This window comes from Mesoplodon densirostris, chromosome 15 (genome assembly GCF_025265405.1).
Source record: "Mesoplodon densirostris isolate mMesDen1 chromosome 15, mMesDen1 primary haplotype, whole genome shotgun sequence".
Taxonomy (NCBI): Eukaryota; Metazoa; Chordata; class Mammalia; order Artiodactyla; family Ziphiidae; genus Mesoplodon; species Mesoplodon densirostris.
This window is the reverse complement of record NC_082675.1, coordinates 20,661,306-20,678,192: the sequence shown is the minus strand read 5'-3', so window position 1 is coordinate 20,678,192 and position 16,887 is coordinate 20,661,306. Positions and strand designations below refer to the sequence as shown.

Here is a 16,887-nt window from a genome sequence, read left to right as displayed (position 1 = left end):
TCATAGTTCCCCGACCAGGGATCAAACCCAGGCCCACAGCAGTGAAAGCCCATGTCCTAACCACTGGATTGCCAGGGAATTCCCCAAGATACATAACTTCTTTTTTTTTTTTTTTTTTTGCGGTACACGGGCCTCTCACTGTTGTGGCCTCTCCCATTGAAGAGCACAGGCTCTGGATGCACAGGCTCAGCGGCCATGGCTCACAGGCCCAGCTGCTCCGTGGCATGTGGGATCCTCCCAGACCGGGGCACGAACCCTTGTCCCCTGCATCGGCAGGCGGACTCTCAACCACTGCGCCACCAGGGAAGCCCGATACATAACTTCTTGATGCGATACTTTTTAAGTCAAAATGAATGCCCCAAATCCATAATGAACAAAACATCAAAATTGTATACAAAGACAAGATCCATAAACAGAGCCAAGTCATGGTAGAGCTGGACACCAAAGAAAAGATCAGCAATAGCACTGACCCTGTATTTGTTTAAAATTTTAATACTTTGTTTCTTGTGAATTGTATTAATTTTGAGTTCTTAAAATATTGCATTAAAACATTATTTATCTTGAGGACTGAGATTGTATGTGTCCACCACTCTTAAATTTTGCACCCCAGAGAGTGTCTTGCTTGCTCCACCCCAGTCCTGGTCCTGCAGGGCAGTGTGTAAAGTATGTCAAGTATTAGGGAAAACAGCAAAAACCAGACAGACCCACACATTACCCCACGGAACTCTTGGTTTAGCAAAACAGGCAGACAGAAGCAAGTAAACCAATAAATAGAATAATTATAAACTACCATAAGTCTAATGGTAGGAACATGGCACTGAGAAAGGTAGTAACCTGCTCAGGTAATGATCACTGACACCATATCCAAATTTCCAAGTTTGAAAAGCCCTTATTGTTCTCACCTGTAGAATCCTATTGTGCATTAAAGGGTTAACTCAGCAGGTTTCGCATGTTCAACCCTGAATAATCCAAAGAAGGGACTTGACTGGCTCTTGGGAGATTACCTCTAAGCTCTTGAGATATTCTCACTAATAGGAGTGTCTTTGTATACCTGGGACACTGGGCCACACCTGGCCAGATAGTGTGTGTTAACAGTGTGGTTTATGGAGGGCCCTTGAACCCTGCTATATCATCTGACCTCTGGAGGGGCAGGAGACTGAGTTATTAAGGTCAATTTGTAGGTGCTCCATGCCTATGTGACTGACGCCCAATAAAAATGCTGGACACCAAGGCTCAGGTGAGCCTCCCTGGTTGGCAGTACTCTATATGTGCTGTCACACACCATTGCTGGGAGAAAGAAGCACCGTCCTCACAACTCCACTGGGAGAGGACAACAGGAAGCTCAGGCCAGATCTCTCCTGGACTCTGCCTATGTGCCTTTTTCCTTTGCTGGTTTTAATCTGCATCCTTTCACGTAATAAACTGTAACCATGCGTCCTTTCTAGTAAAGCACTTGCAGGGACTCTGTGCAACTCATTCATTGAACTTGAGGGCTGTCTTGGGGATGTTGGACACACTTGCTCTGATCTCTCCCAGGACCCATCACAGTTCATGATTCTGTATTTGTTTGTAGGGTCATGTGACCACAGACTAGACCCTGGTCCAGGGAGCCATGGGTGGGTGAGCCGGGATGAGTAACTATTTCCACAGGTCTGGGCCCCTGGCCCTGCAGGCTCCACATCCATGTCCACACTGCCCTCTACACTACATCCCTTACTTTATATTTGCTTTGAATAATATATAGAATCTCCCCACCTTGGCAAGCCTGCAAATTATCACCATCAGGCTCCAAGCAAGATGAAATGTAGCCAACAGTCGGTTTCTCACATAGATTAGGGGATCATGCACTGAGGGGAGATGGATGGAGTTGGATGGGAGCTCTTTGGGAGAGGACTGAGCAATCGAGCTCTGGAACCCGGCTGCCGACAGTGGGTCCCACCTGTGCCCCTCCTCACCTGTGTGACCGCGGGCACAGGACCTCACTTCTCTGAGCCTCAAGCTCCTCATCCACTCCATGGGGCAGTAACAGACCCTGACTTAGAGGGATGTTGTGAGGACCAGGTGAGAGAATTAGCATGGAGCCTGAACAGTATGAGAGCTTTATACCTGTTAGCATTATAGGAATGGAGGTGGGAGAGGTCATCACTCAGAGACCAGGCACCTAGGCCTAAGCCCCACGCACACCTGCTCCCCAAGTCCTACGTATCCCTCCAAGGTCACGCACTGGGGAGAGCAGAGGGACAGTTCTAAGTGGTGCTCCGGCGGTGCAAGGGTCTCTGGACCGAGATGTTTGGGCTCACCTGGGTCATCCCCTCCCTCTCATCCTCCCTCCCCATCCCACCACCTTTGAGTCTCTCCAGGTAGGTCCCATGGGTACCCACCTTTGGGGTGTGCTATGGAGTCCTGAGCCCTGCAGGGAAATGGAATGAATGGTGGTCAGAACCGTCCACTTGCCAACTTAACTGGTGCCTGCCATTGCCTTCGTTAGCAATCCTGACTTTCCTTCACAAATGATCCTAAAACCTTGCTGGGACTTCCCTGGTGACACAGTGGTTAAGAACCCACCCGACAAGGCAGGGGACACAGGTTTGAGCCCTGGTCCGGGAAGATCCCACACGTCGTGGAGCAACTAAGCCCCTGCGTCACAGCTACTGAGCCTGTGCTCTAGAGCCCGCGAGCCACAACTACTGAGCCCACGTGCTGCAACTACTGAAGCCTGCGTGCCTAGAGCCCGTGCTCCACAACAAAAGAAGCCACCACAATGAGAAGCCCGCGTGCCACAACGAAGAGTAGCTCCCGCTCGCCGCAACTAGAGAAAGCCTGTGCACAGCAATGAAGACCCAACGCAGCCAAAAATTAATTAATTAATTAATTAAAAAAAAATTTTTAAAAACCAAACAAACAAAACCTTGCTATCAGGTCTCCTCCGAGCATCCACAGAGACCACCCTTCCCCCAAATGGAAACAACCCCAAAGGAAAAGGTCCCCCCAAGAGCCTATATTTTCTTCCTCACTCAGTGCTAAACTTCTCTAGATTTCTGAAATTTCCCAGGCATGAGAGACCCTGCAGTTCATCTTCCCTTGATGCACCCACGACCCAGGTGATGAAACCAGCCAGGGCGGGCCATTCATAGCTGAGAACATTTACGGAGCGGTCTCACCCTGTGCCATGCACTGAGCTGGCCACTTAAGAACATCATCTCATCTGAGCCTCATATGACCTGTGAAGCAGGGCTACTGCTGATCCCATGGTCCTGGACAAAATTTAGGCGCAGAGTGGTGGAGCCATTCCCACCTGTGGGGAAGCCCAGAGTTCCATGGCTGCTAGTGGAAGAGCCGAGATCAAGACCAGGCCTGACTGGCTTCAAAATAGGTAGTGAGCTCCCCGTTGCTGGAGGTATCCAAGAGTCTTCATAATCACATAGCAAGAAGGTAGTAGAGGGAATTGAGGAAAAGGGAGACTCCAAGACCAAAGCCACATGAAGAGGCTCCCTCTGCAAAAGAGCTTCTCCACTCCAGGACCACTGACATTTTGGACCGGATAATTCTTTGGGCGGGGCGGGGGGGCTGTCTTGTGCATTGAAGGAGGTTGAGCAGCATCCCTGGCCTCGACTCCCCAGATGCCAGTAGCAAACCCCTAGTTGTGGCAACCAAAAATGTCTCTAGATGGTGCCACGTGTCCCCCAGGAGAAGGGGACTGGCACAAAATCTCCCTTGTTTGAGAAACTCTGCTCTGCACGAATTTCTGGAAAAGTCAGTAGACAGCCATGAAGACCAACGCTGACAAGGAGGTGCAGTTTTACACCCAGCAGCGCCTTCGTGGGAGACAGCTGTGCACTGCAGCAGCCCTTACATCACGGCAGAAATGCTATGTATCTGCTCTCACTATCAGCATCCCAGAGCGGCAGGAGGAATATCTGTTCATGTGTAGAAAATCCAGAGAGAGAGAGAGATGGAAGGAAGAGAGAGGGAGGGAGAAGGAGAGTGGGGAGGGAGGGAGGGAGGAAGGAAGGAAGGAATGAGGAAGGAAAGAGGAAGAATCCCATGACCCAAAAACCTGACATCTGAATATAGGCGTTATGGGACCTAATGTAACAAAATTGCGCCATTAGTACCAGACCAGCCCCCTCCAACTCTGAGCTGCTAAAATAGGACCTTGGTAAGGCTGGACATATTGAAGAGTCTGTGCATAACAGACCTGGAAGGACCCTTAGAGAGTGGCAATCTGGGAGCTAATCCTGGGTTGTGTTTTGCAGGGTCAGGGGTATTGGCTGCCGGCATCTTCCTTTTTCACCACCCCCATCCCCTCGCTACCCTTCTCCCCAACTATCTGCCCCAGAGGCTGACGCGTGTGGACTGCAATGGACTGTCTTGCCTTCTGCCTTCTGGTTGGGCTCTGCCAATGGGAGGTCCAGAAGGAAATGAGAAGTGGGTGGTGGAAGGGGGGAATGGAGGTCAGGGTACTTATCCCCTCTGTTCCTACATGCCAGGGTCTCTGAGAGGTGGCTGCATCCCTTCACTGAGCGTCTCAGCCCCTGCCTGGAGACCACGTAACCCTTATCCCTCCCTGGTCACATCTTCTGGTCTAGGAATGATACTGGTACCCTCTGTAACTAGACCCCAGAGATTGTGCTATCCTGTGTGGTTTCCCTATACCCTGCCCACACCTTTGTAAGCAATTCCTTTATTAAACTCTCCTTGAATTATCCCGATTTGTGTGTGCTGTGTGTTTCCTGCTGGGGACTAACTGATGAACCATGTGATTCTTTGTTCAAACAAAATCATATGCAAAAACCCAGTAGATAAAACAGACCAAGGCAGGGCTCCTCCATCCATGCAACATGCATTTGTCTGGTGTCCATCCTCTGCCAGACGCCGCGTGCTGGGGACTAAAGAAGCACTGGGGAGGGAGAGAAACAGGGCTCCTGCCAGCTGGAGGGTAGAGTCTTACAGGTGGCAGAGGTGGGGCCAGTGGCCTGAGCTCCTTGGACCCATGTAAACACCTGCCATCTGGTTCCATCTGTCCCACCCCTATTTTTCAGATGCGGAAATTGAGGCCCAGAGAGGGAAAGGGACTTGCCCAATATTTAAGACAGTCCAACCTTCTGGAAGTCGATTCTACAATTGGAATCCTGCCTTCTTTGTTTCTAGGCATGGCTAATATTTAGTGAGCTGTTACTGGGTGCTGGATCCTTGACTACATAGATCCAATCACTGAATCCCCTAACAGCTGTGAGGTGGGAACAATTGTTACCCCTACTTGATAAATAAGGCTTGGAGAGACGGAACATCCTGCCCAGAATCACACAGCAAGAGCCAGGGCTGGGACTGGAACCCGGGATGTGTAGCACTGAACCCAGCACCTCTCCTCCTCTCCCCTTCTCCCCTTCTCCCCCTGCTTCAGAGAAGAGGGGGCCATGAAAAGTGTCACCCTTCAGAGAAGCGTCTTAGTGCATGGTTCTTCATCATCCTGTGACCATAAGGAAAATCCTTTGTGGCCAGCTCGTCCACCTGAGACAGACAAGGAGAGAAGTGCAGGGGGTGGGCACAAGCCTCTCGGATCTGCCAGGTTTGGGCCCCAATTTCAAAACATTTTTGGCTGGAATGAAAACAATGCAGAAGCCAAGGTCAGTCTAGTTCCTGAGAAGGGCTCAGAATTGACAGGAGAGTCTCTCAAAGGGGGCCCCCCACACACATCCCAGCCTGAAACCCCACCATTAGAATTGTTTTTGTACAAAGGATAACACACTCTCCTCAATGGAACACAGAGAATGGGTGTAAATTATCTAGATGTAGGGACACGTCAAGGGTAAGGAATAAAGGACCAACATTTCTTAAGCATCTACTACAGGCCTTCAATTAGGAGGACAGTAAATATTAGTTTAATATCACATAAATCGTTTCACTTATTCCTCACAACAGGGCCGTGAGGTGGGCATCACTAACTTTATATTTACAAATAAGGGAACCAAGGCTCAGAGAGGGTAAATGACTTGCTCAAGGTCACACAGCCGATGGATCGCAGGGCCAGGTTGGATCTCTGCCCTAATGCCTAACCTGTCTTACTTTCCATTATACCTACTAACACACCTAAGGTTGGGGAACCGACTTTAAGCCTAGGGGGAAATGTCCAAAGAGATAGGGACAGAAAGTGGAGACATTTGAAGGACAGCCCCAATCCTGAGAGGCTCTATGACATGAATTAGCTGTGTGACCTTCCCCGAGCTGGGCCTCCGTTTCTTTTCAAGAAGAAAGTTTTGAACTTGACCACCATCCCCCTTAGTTTCCTCCTAGCTCTGACATTCTGCACGCCGCCAATTCACTGATGGAATTCAAGACTAGTTTATCCAAACCCACTTTGGTCGATCGGCAGGTTTCAACCTAACTGAATATTGTTGACAAGGAGCACTTTAAGAAGGAAAGGAGGGTATACGTAATGGGCAGAAAGAGGCGGCACCCTCTGCCCATCTCACCTGTCCTTCGTCTGTGCCCCAGAGCAAGGCACTGGGGTTGGGGGGCGGTCTTTTCCCTCAGGATGAAGACATGAGAAAACGAGCAAGACAAATACCCCTTGCAGACTATGATTGGGACCAGCTGTTGCTGGGCTCCATTTCCAGTTACTTATTCCATGGAGGGTGGAAGGGGGGGACGAGCATCATCAGGGCTAAGCTGGGTCCCGGAGAGGGGGCTTGAAGTCCTCCTGTGGTGACCAGCCCCTACCCAAGTTGAGATATCAGAACTCCCACCCTGCCCCTGCTCCTTGCACACGTGGCCAGCTCGCCCTGAGGCTGTTAGAAGCAGAGGCTTACCTCTCTGAACAGATCAATTCTTTTTTTTTTTTTTTTTTTTTTTTTTCGGTACGCGGGCCTCTCACTGTTGTGGCCTCTCCGGTTGCGGAGCACAGGCTCCGGACGCGCAGGCTCAGTGGCCATGGCTCACGGGCCTAGCCGCTCCGCGGCATGTGGGATCCTCCCGGACCGGGGCATGAACCCGTGTCCCCTGCATCGGCAGGCAGACTCTCAACCACTGCACCACCAGGGAAGCCCTCAGTTCTAGATAAGACCCCTTTGATGGTCTAATTATCCTTGGCTCACTGTTCTATGTTATGTAAGGAGACGGATTGGTATTTCTGAAGAGTTAACACATTCCTCCAGCCAGGTCTCCATGGTGAGTACAACGTTACCCCTCCTTCTACACTTGTAACCAAAACATCCTCACTCTCCAAGCCCAAACGTGATCAGTGTAACTTGGATGTCTCCTATTCTGAGAGTGTCCTCAAACAGTGGTTTGTGGGAAATTCCCCACATGCAGGCTATTTGTGAGAGAATCACAAAAGGACATTTAAAAAAATTAACCTCCAGTATGGTATGAGTCTACAACATCCAGGAAAGGATCATCAGTGGGACAAAGCTATACAAAGAAAAAAGAAATTTGATCCGACCTTTAAACTGTAGGTAGGATTTGGTAGATAAGTGAAAGAAGGGAGGGTATGCCCAGAGGGGAAACAGAGAGCAAAGGTGTGAAGTTAAGAGTGAGTTGGTGATGTGACAGGATAGTAGGAAGAGGAACCAGGCCCAGGGAGAAAGGAGGTGGCCCCAGGAGTAAAGGGAAACACGTCTTAATAGATGGAATCGGGCTAGATTATTGAAACCCTTGAAAGGCAGGCAGGTGAAGTTCCTATTTATTTGACACAGTAGATGGTAAGGAGCCTCAGCAGATGTTTAAGCAGGGGAGTAATACAAAATACCATCAACCCTTATTATTCATGGGTTCTGTATTTGCAAATTCGCCTACTTGCTAAAATGTACGTGTAACCCCCAAATCAATTTCCACAGTCATTTGTGGTCATGTGCAGAGCAGCAAAAAATTTAAGTCACCCGTTGTGAACATACCCACCTTGGGCTGAGCAGGGTGGCACTCTGCCTTCCTGTTTCAGCTCTCATGCTGTGAACAGGTGTCCTTTTGTGGTCTAAATGGTGCCACATTTTTTGCATTGGTATGCTTTTCGTTGGTGATTTTGTTGCTTTTGTTTGTCTCTTTGTTCATTTCATTTTGCTGTTTAGCTATCTAGTGTTTCTAAGCGTAAGAAGGCTGTGATGTACCTTATGGAGAAAATACATGTGTCGGAGAACCTTTATTCAGGCAGGAGCTATAGTGCTATTGGCTGTGAGTTCAATGTAATGAATCAACAATATATATTAACTCAGGTGTCTTTAAATAAACAGAAACACACATAAAACAAGTTTATGTATTGATCAGTTGATAAAAATGTCGGTGACCAGAGGCTTTCAGGAGCCTAACCCTGTATGTCCCCTAGGAGCAATGGTTCGATATTCACCGGTTCAGTGTTTGAGACTACTTTATAAAACTTAACTAGCTTGAATAACAAGAATCAACCGTAGCAGTGTTTGGGAACTGGATGGAGGCCACAAGACCATCAAGAGGAAACACCTCTTGAGAGCATGTGCACTAGAGCCAGTGCCTGGGTTTGCATCCCTGCTCTGCCACTTGTTAGCTGTGTGGCCTTGGGCAAGTCGCTTAGCCTCTCTGTGCCGTGGTTTCTCATCTGTAAAACTTTGTTATGGGGTGGCTAGGAGAATCTCAAGGTGTCAATATTTGTAAAGTATTTAGAACACTACTTGGGACATCATGAACACTCTTTGCATGTTTCGTGTTTGTTAAATAAATGAAGAAAGGAACAAAAGAAAGAGAAACCAACTTGTTTCACAGGCGAGGAAACTGAGTCGGGGATAGGAAGAACCTGCCACACCTGGATTATTAGCAGAGCTGCTGGGGTCTTTCCAGCGATGGCGTGGGATGAGGCTGGCACCAGAGAACCCGTTCCCAGTCTGTTGTGATGACACTCTGATGCAGAGACGCAAGGGGGAGGTGGCCGCAGCAGGCACAGGAGCAAGCCCACAGTGTGACCCAGGGACCCACCAAGTCCCCATCATGGGAGCCACTCCCCATCACCCCTCTGCCCACAAACCCCCAGGTGCCACTTCAAGCCACAGGCCAGATGGATTCTAGAGCGCTCTAAAGGTACACCTCTCCTTCTCACCCTTTAAGAATTACTAGGGATCTCCAGGCTGTGCCGCGGAGGAGCAAGAAATACTACCAAGCTCGGCCAGAAACCTAATGAGAAACCGAACATGGCCAGACAGAAGCTTAACAAGAAATACTGGCCCGGGCACCTGAGAAGAACAGCGGGCCTCGGCAGCCGAGCAGGTGGCCTGCCATCTCCCCACCCCCCACACCCCTGGCGAATCGATCGTGCGCAAGGCTACCTAGCACGAGGAAGTAGATAAAGGCAAGATATACGACAGGAGGGGCCCAGGGCTGATGAAAGGGGAAGAGAAGGCAGCTTAAATCAAGGGGCAAGTGCTGCGAGAGAGGGGAGATAACAGGATTTGTGTTTATTGTTAACAAGGAGAATGGGCTGAGGTGCTGGGGCCGTGAGATGGGTGCGCACTCGGAGAGGAGGGCGGGGAGGGGCCAGAGGGCGAGTGCCTGGTGCTCCCAGTGAATCATGGAAGCTCTGGGGCGCAGGCAGGGAATCCGAGCCAGAAACAAGTGCCTGAAAGGGCAAAATCCCTCCTGGTCCATTTGGTCATGTCCATAACTGCCTTTCACCTTCTGCCCTTTGTTTCCACACTCTCCTGCGCATCACAGAGCACTCTAAAAGATATCCACACCTGCCACCTCCTCCCACCATGGGCTCCATCAGGATAGAATTCAAAGCCCACGTTGGAACCATACACACAACGGCAAATGCTTACTGGGAACTTCCTCTGTGCCTGTGGCTGAGCGAAGAGCCTCTTGTGTCTTATTCCAGCCAACATTCACTCCAGGACTGAGGCCCTGGGGTTGTTCCCATCGTACAGAGGAGGAAACTGAGGCTCACAGAGGTTAAGGAACTGACCCAACGCCATAGAGTGGCACTGGAATTCCAGCCCAGGCAGTCTGGCTCCAGAGGCCACCTGGATTCTAGACTGACTCGGTTGCCATCCTTATTATCCACATCTAAAGGGAGATTGTGGGGCTGTATCACATCCTCTCGGTGTCTCTGCGGCAGACAGTTCCATGCACACTGGCCGTGTCCCATCTCAAGGACAAGCCAGGGAATCGCTCCACTGTTTTGCCAATGGGTCTTCCCCAAACTGCAGAAACAGCTCAGTTCTCCAGCAGGTGCAGCCAGGAAGTAGGGGGAGTCCCCCCTCCACTGGGGGGTGGCGTGGACAGGAGTTGGGGGATGAATGCTGCCCCAGTCCCTCAGAGGGACATTTCTGAGGCATTCTCAGCACAGCTCCTCAGAGGGTGTCTCACAGGGCGGAGCCCTGTTGCCCAGAGAGACACTGGCTCCCTACAGCCCGCCATGCTGGCTTCTCCTCCTCCCACTTCCCCGCCCCCTCGCTCCTGCTTCCTGCACCTCCTTCCAACTATACCTCAGCATCCAAACCCTCATCTTGGGCTCTGCTTTGTGGTGGGAACCCAGACTGAGACAGGACTGCATCTACCTTCAATACATGACAATACAACACCAGGACTGGCTGAGCCAAGACCTAGGTTGAGGAAGTATATAAGGAAGGGTATTCCCCTTATTCTCTTATTCTTCCGCAGCCCAGAAAATAAGAACTTTGGCCAATACCTTTTCCCCACCCAGAGAAGTGCTGGGGGAAATACTTCTGTCTTTCTTTTCACTCTTGACTTTTTGCCCAACCTGGTGGTGACAGCTTGGCTTCTGAGAGCCACGATGTCTAATGGGTGGCACTGCCCATCCTCCAAAGCAAGAAACCACCCCCATGGTCAACGGGTCACTCTTGCTCACTTGGGCAGCCTGGGCCACAGCTCCGGGGGCTCACCCTGACTTCCTGGTGTCCATGTAGGAAGCCCCCTAAGGGGCATCTTCATGGGCAGAGGCCTGGCATCCCCAGCTTCTCAGCTGGGACACAATGATAAATCCTGTGTAGGGGTGAGTGGTGGGAATGAACCCTCAGAAGTGTAAAGAAAGAACTTTGAAACAGGAAAGAGGGTTTTCCTAGCCTGGGAACTCCTGCGGAGTTTCCATCAAGGCCCCAGATGGCTACATCATAGATCTTGTGACTCATGGTGACAACGGTCAGCTCTCATGGTTGCGACAATAGACGGGGGTCTGAGCTGAGGCTGAATCCCCCTCTCCAGAGCCCTTCTGCCCCTTGGTCTCCCTCTGCCCACTGTCAATGCCTCCCTGCTCCCCCATTCTGCCCAGGAAGGTGACCTCAGTCTGCACTTGGCCACTGTGGTGTCTGCACCAAGCGGGGAAGTACATGGAAGGGCAGGTTCTTGGTCCAATGGGAACACTTGCCCACACACCGCTGCAGGCCCCCTGTGCCCCTGGGCCTCCAACCAATTTATCAGACACTTCAGCTTAGCTTTCACCACTGTGCATCCATCCAGTTATTGCACGCATATGCATGTTCCTACTAAGTCCTCCCAGAAGGAGACGAAAGAAAAGGCTCTTCTCCCCTGCAATGACCAAGGCACAGATCTCTTCCTGCATTAGAAAACAAAGTTCAGAGAGCCAGATTTGAGAAGATGTGAAATTGAGAACCATCTTAGGAACACACGATCTCGTTATTCAGTGCCATGTGGAGGCTTGTACAAGTTGTTAACATTTATAACTATTAACAACTTGTCTTGAAAGTACACAGAGAGCAAAAGGGTCTTGAACAATTCTTAAGACTTTAGAAATGGTTGCCACATCCTGTAAAAATAACTTCCCAAGAAAATCATGGCATTTGGATTGATGATCTTACCTGATGGTGGACTGCCCTTGGAATGATGTTGCAATGCACATCTCTGTGTTCCCGACAGAAAAACAAACCAGAGGTGGGTCATTGGTGTTTTTCTCTTCTCCCTCCAGATTGTTGGAGGGGAAGGTCTGTGACTCCCATAGATTCTTTTTCTCCAACAAAAAGACAAGGAGTCTAGTTCTGTAAAGAAATGATTTTGATTTGGTGATTAGGGAAAGTAATCTCTTGAAAAGGTGGCAAAAATGCTGAAGAGCTGAGACCCAAGGTTAAGAAGTCCAGCCATTAAGAGCAGGAAGCAGAGCATTCTAGGCAGAGGAGATATCACATGCAAAGGCCCTGGGCAGGAGTTTGGCGTATTTGAGACACCCAAGGGAGTCAGTAGAACTGGAACAGAGAGGAAGTAGGTGGAGAGTACTCTCCACCCAAGGGTTTGTGGAGTGTGTATTTTCGTCTTCTGGTGATGGGAGCCAGTAAAACTTTTCAAGCAGGGGAATGAGCTTTCAAAAAGCTGGAAGATCAGGATTTAAGATCTGTCACTGTTGGTGCTAATATCTCCTTCGGCTGCTCAGTGGATGTGTAACTGCAAAGCTTTGACCCCATCACCAGATTGTAGCTTAGCACAGATGAATTTGCTTTTAAACTTCTCATAAAATCGCCTGTACGCTGTAAATAATCTGATTCCCTTGGTCCCACAGAATCAGAAAGAAAAAAATGTTTAAAGCCCCCCAAAAAATTTTGTTTTACTTGCTCACACCCGAGAGACAGAGTTCAGAACTAGACTTCCTGGTCTGAGCCTGAGAGGCATGCTGTCTGCTTCCAGCACAGTGGGAAAAAGAGAAAAAGTGTTCAGAGTTGGCTCTCTACAGGGGAACTTCCCTGTTTGCTGAAACTGTCAAAGAAATCACCCATATTTGGCAACTGTCACGCTGTTTGGGTAATGCCTGACACTCTGGAGGCCTGTGTTCCCCCACTCTCCAAAGTCCAGTTTGCCCTTACATGCCCAGCTAAATGGATAACATGAAAAAGCCCAATGACATCAAGTGTTGGCAGGGATGTGGAGGAACTGGAGTGCTCATTTATTATGGGTGGGAATACAAAATGCTATAGTCACTTTGGAAACCATTCAGCAATTTCTTAAAAAGTTAAATATATACTTGTCATGTGACCAATTAATCCCACTCCAAGAAATTTATCTAAAAGAAATGAAAACAGATTCTCAAAAAAGTCTTGTTCAAGAACATTCATAGCAGCTTGTATTCATTATAGGCAAAACCCGGAAATATCTCAGGTACCTGTCCATCCAGGAGAATAAATAAACACACTATGATATATTCATACTCTACTGCAATAGAAAAGAAATGAGCTATTGACATATGCTACAGCATGGATACATCTCAGAAGCATTCTGCTGAGTGAGGGAAACCAAATGCAAAAGGGCACTTACTGTATGACTCCATTTACAAGTGCTAGAATAGAAAAAACTAACCTATAGTGGTAGAAATCAGAGAAGGGGGTGCTTCTGGGGATGGAGGGATTGCCTGAGAAAGGCACAAGGGAATTTTCTGGGGTGGTGGACATGCTCTCTCTCGATGGGTATGTGGGTTACACAAGTGTACACCTCTATCAAATTTATCTAACTATATGCTTAAAGATCAAGATTTCACTAAATGTAAAATACATCTCATTTTTAAAGACATAAAGATAAATAAAATTCACTTGCTTTTGGCAGTCTTCTCTACTCCTCCAGACTAGATTAGGGGCTCTTCTTGGCCTGGAAGCTCCCAGAAGCAGACCCAGAGATGAATATTTGCACGCAGGTGATTTATTTGGTAGGAGAGAAGAGAAGTGAGACGGGGAAGGGATATGTTATCAAGCAGGTTACCACCGCGGGCAACAGGGCTCAACCCTGTCACTCAAATGACACAGGGTGTCACCCAGAGGGGAGGGAGCTAGGGTATCTATACACCAGCTTCTATTAGTCATTGGTTGGGGCGTAATTCACCAGCTCTTTTAGCTGACCAGAGCATGGGTAGCGCAGGTCCAATGGCCAGAGAGAGCCTCTCCCCACCCCATGGAAAGAAATGCAGGGCAAGGGACTATGGGCAGGGCTCCAACAGCGTCTGCTGCATACCTCGTCTTGTTTGCTCCCATAGCCTCCTGCATGCATATTTATCCTACAGTAGTAGAAAGAATGATTAAAAGCTCAGGTGTTGGAATGAGGCAGACTTGACCTCAAATTCCAGCTCTGTCACTTTCTACACGACAACTTGAACAAATGGTTGTTCTTCTATAAAACGGGGGTCTTGCATTGTTGAGGGGATTCAGTGAGTTCTTCCCTGTTCCGCGCTCACCACAGCACCAAGCACATCACAGGAACTCCAATAAACACTAACAGCAACGAGCAGTATTGTTACTGTCTCGTTCATTCTGTTTGCCCCCAAAAGTCCGAATTAATGTTTTTCCAATTTCTCTCTTCAATTATTTTTAAGATTTAATTGTTGAAAGAGAATACATGCACATAGTTCAAAATCCAAAAGGTATTAAAGAATCAACTGTGAAAAGTCTCCCTCCTTTTACAGTAGCCACCCAAGGGCCCTCCTCACAAGGAACCAAGATGATCAGCATGTTTGGGTATATTTCCCAAAGATATTTTCATACAGCATTCTAACATATATTTTGGGCTTGCTTCTGTTTTTCTATGGCTGAATCCAGTACAGGATGGAGTTTGATTTGGCATAACTAATATATGCATTTTTAGCTTTCTATTTTGAAATAATTTTATTTGTTTGTTTGTTTGTTTATTTTTGAAATATACATGAAGCTTCGTTTTTGTTCGGGGTTCTTTTTTTTTTTTTTTTTTTTTTGCGGTACGCGGGCCTCTCACTGTTGTGGCCTCTCCCGTTGCGGAGCACAGGCTCCGGACGCGCAGGCTCAGCGGCCATGGCTCACGGGCCCAGCCGCTCCGCGGCATATGGGATCCTCCCAGACCGGGGCGCGAACCCGTATCCCCTGCATCGGCAGGCGGACTCTCAACCACTGCGCCACCAGGGAGGCCCATGTTCGGGGTTCTTTACTTCCCATTCTGAAAAGTTACTTCTGAGGAACTGAAACCCCAGAAGGTAACCACAACAAAAACATATTAAGTGGTTTTTTGGGGGTTTTTTTGTGAAAATGATGATTCAAAGGCAGACTTGTAGACTTGTATCTCTTCAGGAGATAGAAGGCAAATGCAGCCCCTGAAGGGAATTGTTCTAATTATCGCCTTAAAAAGTAAAGTTATATAACTATATTCAAGGACATAAGACAAAGCACTACTTTAAAACTAGAATGGGGGCCTCCCTGGTGGCGCAAGTGGTTGAGAGTCCGCCTGCCGATGCAGGGGATACGGGTTTGTGCCCCGGTCTGGGAGGATCCCATATGCCGCGGAGCGGCTGGGCCCGTGAGCCATGGCCGCTGAGCCTGCGCGTCCGGAGCCTGTGCTCCGCAACGGGGGAGGCCACAACAGTGAGAGGCCCGCATACCGCAAAAAAAAAAAAACTAGAATGGCTGAACAGTTAGGTGAAAAACATAGCTGAAATAGGAAAGGGAAATGGACTTAAGAATAATTTGAATTGAGACAATAATCCATCAGTCCTAGATGCTTCTGTTAACTGAATATCTTTTTTTTTTTTTTTTTTTTTGCGGTACGCTGGCCTCTCACTGCTGTGGCCTCTCCCTTTTTTTTTTTTGCGGTACCCAGGCCTCTCACTGCTGTGGCCTCTCCTGTTGCGGAGCACAGGCTCCGGACGCGCAGGCTCAGCGGCCATGGCTCACGGGCCCAGCCGCTCCGCGGCATGTGGGATCTTCCCGGACCAGGGCACGAACCCGCGTCCCCAGGCAGGCTCTCAACCACTGCGCCACCAGGGAAGTCCTTAACTGAATATCCTGAATCACATTGTTTCCTTTTTTACCTTCCGCAATGTCTTCACTGAAATCTCAAAGCAGCATTCTCACAGAACTAAATAAAATTATCATTTTGTTAGGATTCAAAATTTCAATCCAGTAGCCATCAGGATCTTGATAAATGCCGGGCCTTTCATTTTACCGTCATCAGGTTTCTTCACACATTTGACTCCCAGTTCTTCACATCTTACACAAGCACTGTGAACATCAGGCACAGCAATTCCAATGTGACCAAATCCCCGAGGGTCTGAATCGCCACTGTGGTAACTCTGCATCTCATCCTCTTCAGTGCCCCAGTTGTGTGTCAGTTCAAGCATAGCTTTTCTGGAGAATGCCCATGCTACTCTTTCATCTTTATCTTTTGGGATATCATTTTTATCCTCATAAGCCAAGAAATAGAGTGAAAATTTCATAGTGGGAAAATCTAATTATTGGAGTAGTGTCATTCCAAGAATTCTAGGATAAAAATCCAGTGACTACTTAGGATCCTTAATTTGCAGCATGGTCTGCTGCAAGAGAAAATCCTTGGTGCTGGGGTCCGGGTAGGAGCAGCAGCCAAGGGCAGCCTCGTCGGTGAGTCTGCTGGACGTGGGCTGCAGCTCTGCCATGGCTGCACTGCTGTATCGCGGACGACGGTCCCCGGGAACGCAGCAGCCACCCACACTCTGCAGGCCGCGAAGCTCCCTTTTCTGAAATCATTTTAGGTTTATAGAAGAGCTGCAAAGATAAAACAGAGCCTTCTGGTATATCCTTCACCCAGCACCCCCCAGTGTTAATATCGTACATGACCGTGGTACACTGATCAAAACAAGAACCTGACATTGGTGCCGTACTATTAATTATACTACAGATTTTATTTGGATTTCACCCATTTTTCCACTAAAGCAGATCCACCCCAAGAAAGCATGTTGCATTTAGTGGTCATGTCTCCTAACTCTCCTCCAGTCTGTGACAGTTTCTCACCTTCCCTTGTTTTCGTGATCTTAACACTTTTGAAGGATCCTATGCAGTTATTTTAAATTTAATGAATCTAGGGAGTTCCTTCGTGGCCTAGTGGTTAGGATTCAGCACTGTCGCTGCCGTAGCCCAGGTTCGACCCCTGGTTGGGGAACTGAGATCCTGCAAGCCACGTGACGTGACCCCCCAAAACAAA

General features: G+C 48.6%; 1 pseudogene; it reads right to left on the bottom strand.

Moving 5' to 3' along the window:
• LOC132502419 (lactoylglutathione lyase-like) overlaps positions 1–16,345 on the bottom strand; it is a 35,974-nt pseudogene extending 19,629 nt beyond the window's left edge.
• Positions 16,346–16,887: the final 542 nt, after the last annotated feature.